Genomic DNA, 6,551 nt, shown 5'->3' on the forward strand with positions numbered 1-6,551 from the left:
GTGTCACGCACATGTGTGTCCATAATCCCTCTATGTGCAACCGAGAGTAACTGCGTCATCATCACATGACAGTGGTGAGACTTCATCCCACTGAACCTTTTTTCTTAGTGTCCAGATATCTTCTTATCTTCCCATAGTATCGGGAACTAACTTTGATTCCGGCAAGGCACTTGAACAATTGATCGACCTCCTTCTGATCTAAGGTGAAGCAAGAGGGGGGAAATATTGTTCTTCCTTCTTGTTTACTTTTTTGCCCCTATCTTCCGTCTCCATCTCGGTCTCCTCTGACGACCTTTTACCGGGCATTTGGAGATCTTTCCTGATATTCAAAAATTCAAAGTCTTTTCTTGCCATCGGCCCATCCTTGGTCCTCTCCGGCATGTTCATCAATGTTCCAAGCAAACTCTCAAGGATATTTTTTGTGATATGCATTTGATCACGGCTATGAGGCATGTCCAGTATGGGCCAGTATTCCAAGTCCCAGAAAATAGATCTCGTCTTCCATACCTTCAACAGGGGCTCCGGCGCCTTTTTCTTCGTCTTTCCCGGTGAGGGGCACTCTTCCCAGTTCTTCAATAACTCATATATTTCTGCACCGCTACGCTTACGTGGAGGACCTCGATGCTCAACCTTACCATTGAATAGATCTCCATGCTTTCTCCATGGGTCATCCTTCTCGAGCCATCTTCGATGCCCCATGTACATGATTTTCGAAAACCCGCCATCTTTCGATAGCCGCAGAGAAGTTGTATCATCCATGCACCTCGTGCATCCGCAATATCCGTGGCACACCTGGACAGAGAGATAGTCGTAATCGAGATAGTCCTACACCATCGTGATCAGCGCGGCTCTCATGTAGAAATACTCTCCTTTGCTTGCATCCCATGTCTTGGCCAGCGTTGGCCATAAGGTCTGTAACTCCTCTTTCAGTAACCCAAGATAAAGATTTATATCATTTCTCGGTTGTCTCGGCCCTTGAATAAGCATAGCCATGTGTATGTATTTTTCCTTCATGCACAACCAGGGGGAGGTTGTACATCCATACAAACACGGGCCATGTGCTATGATTGGTGTTCTCGTTGCCAAATGGATTCATGCCATCACTACTAGCGCCAAGCACGATGTTCCTTGGATCATTTGCAAAAAAACAAATTCAGCATTTAATGCTCTCCACTGGCTCATCTCCGTCATCTGGCTTCACCCTCTCCGCGTGCCAGCGCATAAGCTTTGCTTCCTTAGGATCTATGAAATACCGTTGTAGACGTGGAGTGATCGGAAAGTACCATACAACTTTCTGTGGAGCTTTCTTTCCGGCCTTTTTATATCGTGAAGCATTGCACTTTGGACAGATGTTTTTTTTCCGCGTGCTCGTTCCGATATATGATGCAATCATTGATGCATGTGTGATATCTAATGTGTGGCAGATCAAGAGGGCACACGATTTTCTTTGCCTCCTCGACACTAGTAGGACACAGGCTTCCCGCGAGAAGAACCTTCTTTAGATACTTCAGAAGCTCATCCAGGCTTGCATCTGTCCATTTGTTTTTTGCCTTCGTCTTTAGAAGTTCTAGTGTGAAACTCAAGCGGGGCACCTCGGGATTGCAACCATCATACAAAGGACTCATCGATTCTACCTCCAGTTGCACCAGTTTGGCCTCCTCTCTAGAAGCGGCTCTATCGCTAGTCATCTTCTTGCGAAGCAGGTCTCGAACATGCGGGTCCCGCATGGCTGAACTTAGTAGCGATGAAGACTGCGGCATGTCCGCGTCTTCTCCGCCTTGAACTGCCTCTTTGCCATCGACATTTCCGAGGCCATCTTCCTCTTCAGGCACATAATCGGTCATCTCTTCGTCTGGTGGCCCCATGTCGTTATTTCCTGCCCCGTCGACATGATCATCATCATCTTCTTATTCTTCTTCACTTATCCACAAAGTATGGCCATGCATGAAACCATGCATGAGTAGGGGTGCCTTGAATGTACCATCCTCAAAGGGGTCGAGCCTGACTATTCCTTTGCATTTTCGACACAGACATAAAACATCCTTCGGTCTTTTTCATACATGTCGTCCACAGCGGATTGCCGGTATCTTTTAACCATCCTTCCATTGACCTTCATGATCACCTGCGCGCGGAGCAAATATTATAACCACATATATATGCATGCATGGATCAAATTCATACAAAAATTCGGCATGACCTTCCTTAAACATAGGACATATTGAGTTGCCCGAAATTCGCCAAAACGGAATTGAATCGACATTTCGACAAAACATAGGCAACTCATGTCACCCACATTATTTCATCAAATACACAATGTAGGCAACTCAAATTATGCCACACACAATTCACTATATATAGAGTGACACTATTCTAATCCTAAGATTAGAATAACTATTTGTATCACGACGCGCCCCATATGGGCCCGATGAGATGTTCCGGAACTAGCCGAACTGCCACGATCCGTTCCTAACCCCGACCCATCCCCCTCCATCCCGTCCCTAACCCCCACTCCCTCGATCGGCGGCTACCTTCCCCGAATTAGGCCACCACCGTCGCCACCCTCCCGAATCGCGCCACCACCGCGGCCGCCCTCCCGAAGCGCGCCACCACCGCCGCCCCGCCCCACGGCACAGCTCCCGGCCTCCCAGCGAGCCGCCGCCCCGCCCCGCCCCTCGCACCGCCTCCGTTCCTCCCAGCGCGCTGCCGCCCTGCCCCATGGCGCCCAGCTGCTCCGCCCTCCACTGCCTGATCTCCGCCACCCACCGGACCTGACGATCAGCGCCACCCTTGGCCACGGATAGGGGCTGTAGCCTTCTCGGGGCGCTGTCGTGACCTTCCCAGAGGGGCCACCGCGACCTTCCCCAGCTCTGCCCTCTGTTGTGACTGCCGTCGACGGCCTTCTATCCATGCTGGAGCTGCCCCCCGCCTGGATCCGGCCTCGCACAGCCCCCTCGCCTGGATTTGGCACCAGCTGCCGTGCCACCCCCACGTCTGGGTCCGGCCGCTGCAGTGCACTTGCCCCACTCCTAGGTCCGGCAGCCGCGCCTCCCCCGCTCTTGGGTCCAACCATCAGCACCCCCACCCGTAGCACACGAGCGCCGACATCCACTGCCAGTCCCCAAACACACCGCCCAAGGGCCCATGCCCCATCCCCCGACATTATCCCGCCTCACTGGCGCACCATGGACGTCTTCCTCTTCTGCCTAGAACTTCTTCTCCAACCTCTTGCCTTGTCGGTGTTCCATTCATTCCGCTCAACATGGCTCTTCAGGTATGGCCAGGATTCGATCCCCTGGATTTCTCTTAGGAATCGAGATGAATTCTATCTTCTTTATATCTGATTTGCGCCTAATCTTGGTTCTTGGATCAGGTGTGGATGGTTGGGGAGGACGGCGAGGACCTCAAGAACCACAGGGAGCTCCTACCTCTCTCCAAGCTCCAAGGTGCGAATGATGATCCTCAGTTTCTTGGATTGTTGGTGTGTACCCTATTTGTTTGGGTAAAAAATGCCTCTTTTGGCTGAATATATACGAGCTTTTATTCGTTGGATGTCGTGGCCTTAGTCAACACTTTTAAATGACGACGCCCTCATGTAATTGCTTGAACAGAGGGTGACTTGCCATCGTTCTTGATTATCCTCTGTCGATTCGAACTATACAATTTATGTTCCTCACCCAAAGAAGCAACTGCTGAGAGTGGACACCTAACTAATAAGGCAAGTAGAACAAGGGAATGTTTTCAGTTCTCTTTTAGCTTTGAAAATTATCATTTTGAAAAAAAAAAATCAAAAACGGCCAGGTATCTGAATCCACTTTTCCGTAAACATGGTGTCTAGAAGCTGGGCTCGGTTCCGTAAACATGGTATACTCTGCTAAGCAGCTTCCAACACTTGCCCTGTTTTCTTTCAGAGATTGGTGTGTTATATTGGCATTTGGACCCAAAGAGGCCTGAAAGCGAAGAAGAGCTAGCGAAGATCCGCAAAGACAGAGGATATAACTACATGGTTTGCGACTCCCACCAACTCTTAGTTCCTCTTTGCTTCTCTTTAACCATGCACACCTTGTGTATGTAATCTGATAGTATTGCACATGCATCACTTGCTGAAGGATCACCTCGATATATGCCCTGGAAAGTTAGCAGACTTTGAGGAGAAGCTCAAGAACTTCTTCACAGAGCACATGCATGTCGACGAAGAGATCCGCTACAGCTTGGAAGGCGGCGGGTACTTTGATGTGCGCGACAAGGATGACAAGTGGGTTCGGATCTAGATAAAAGAAGGGGATATCATCGTGCTGCCGGCTGGAATTTATCATCGGTTCACCCTCGACGCCGCCAACCATGTGAAGGTACTGACTGGGATCTTTTATGTGTTTTACTGCTAAAGAGTTGTTGCGGTGATTATTTTTTGCATCACATTTTGCATAGAAATATGAATCTGTTTTGTCAACCAAGCTCATTGAAAGCATGAGTTAGGCACTAGATTAGAGGACATCTATAGAACCATCAAAAATAAGCGCAAGTCGCAAAACGGATCAACAAGATGGTTGACAACTAATTCTTCATGTAATGCTACTTGGTGAGGACCACTAAGGAAAAACAATACAATGGTGAACTAGCAGCATCACATTCACGGATCAGATGTACGACACAAGTTGGCCAATCTGGGTAGTGTATTCAAGTTTAGCAGAAAGTGTGCTCTCGTAGGATGCAGAAACAAGGTTCATTTTCAGCCGGTAATTAGAGAACTATGCTGTTAAACAACATCTATAAGCAATTAAAATGAGACGGTGTATATATGTAGAAGTTCTATCTTGCATTAGATATAAACTGGGTCCTTATCAAACTTAACACATTCTGATGCCTCTTGTCGTGCACAGCTCATGAAGCTCTTCCTAGGAGAACCAGTGTGGACAGCGCACAACCGGCCTCAGGAGGACCATCCGGTGTGGCAAGAGTATGTGAAGAGGCTAACGGACGACAATGCTGGTCTTGCTCTGGCAGCACACTGAAGTTTGTTTGTGATTCCTCAGCTATGTATTATAAACACCCATGCATGGACATATACATACACTTGGATGAAACTATGTTGTAATCTTGAATATGCAGGTGGCCTCGCTGGCGCACCATGGACGTCTCCGCTGCTGGCAAACGGCAAAAAAAGGATTGGCCGATCCAGTCGAGCAAGCTGTGGAAGAACAACTCGACTTATGTATGCTTTTTTTATCTAATATGGCTTATTGTACCGCCGCCGCTGTTTTCGGTTTTTTGCTCACATGCACTGTATTTGTTGGATGTAATGCCTGAGAACTAGCCTAGGAATAGATGCAGTATCTTGCTGGAGTTTGTCCAACTTTTAGTCAAATAGAAAATTTTGATGAAATGCACGCAGTTGTTGTTCGGCGGTGAAATTCATAGTCTTTGCAGTACCCAGTTAACGTTTTCAAAGTTTAATACTGCAAAAAGAATGAAAGTAAATATACTATACTTTGAAAAATAAAATGGAACGACGGAATCATATGGTGTTGTTCATATATAACCAAGAGAGGAGTTCAAAGAATCTTAACTTGTTGCATTTCATAAAAAAACAGTGGAAAAGCATGAACTAGCTAGGTGTGCTAGTTCAAATATGTACCATATCATCAACTTGAAATAGTATGTCATTCGCAAAAACATTTGGGGAGAATATGAAAAAGTGTGATATTACATTGCATTAAAAAATAAAGTTTTAAAAATACTCATGAGGATGTTGATATTTTAAAAATCCAGAAGTTCAAAAAAAATTGATCACGAAGTTCAAATAAAAAAGAGGAACATTTCAAAAGAATTTCTAAAAAATGGTTTTCCCATTCTAAAAAAACTAGAAGTTCAAATTAAAATATCGGTGCGGTCCAATGTTTATAAAAAAGGATTTTCCCCATTACTAACTAATAAAATTAAGAAATTCAAATTTAAAAAAATGGTAAAGTTAGATGTCTATTAAAAATTTAGATTTTTCTCATTTGTAAAAGAATAAAACCAAGATGTTCAAATTTAAAAAATGGCGATGTCTGATGTGTGTAAAAAACGAATTTGAGCAAAGAATGATTTCCCGCATTCAAAAAAAGGAGATCAAATTAAAAATAACGGTGTAGTCGAAAGTTTAAAAAAATTCCAAAATTTAACTTTTCAAAATTAATAAAAGCCTAGAAGTTCAATTTAGAATAACAAATCATTTGATTTTCACTGTTTAAAAAACCCCAAGAAGTTTGGTTCAAGAAACCTAAGAAGTTTAAATTTTAAAACACAGTTTTTCCTTGCTGCTAAACCAATAAAAATCGAGAAGTTCAAATAAAATAATGAAGAAGTATACGGAAAAATCAAATTATTTCCGTTTCTAGGAAAAATAAAAGTAGGAAATTTTAATTTTAAAAATTTTGTTTGATGCTTATTTGAAAACATATTTTTCCAAATAAAAAAGATGAAGTTCAAACTGAAATAACAAAGAATTTCAAATTTTATTGAAAACTAGGATTTACCTGTTCAAAAAATAAAAAACACAACTCCATTTTTTG

At 44.4% G+C, this 6,551-nt stretch overlaps 1 pseudogene; it reads left to right on the forward strand.

Moving 5' to 3' along the window:
* The first annotated feature begins 2,480 nt into the window (after positions 1-2,480).
* Positions 2,481-5,408, forward strand: LOC125539375 (annotated as a pseudogene).
* The last annotated feature ends 1,143 nt before the right edge of the window (positions 5,409-6,551 follow it).

The sequence above is a fragment of the Triticum urartu genome, chromosome 2 (genome assembly GCF_003073215.2).
Source record: "Triticum urartu cultivar G1812 chromosome 2, Tu2.1, whole genome shotgun sequence".
Classification (NCBI taxonomy): Eukaryota; Viridiplantae; Streptophyta; class Magnoliopsida; order Poales; family Poaceae; genus Triticum; species Triticum urartu.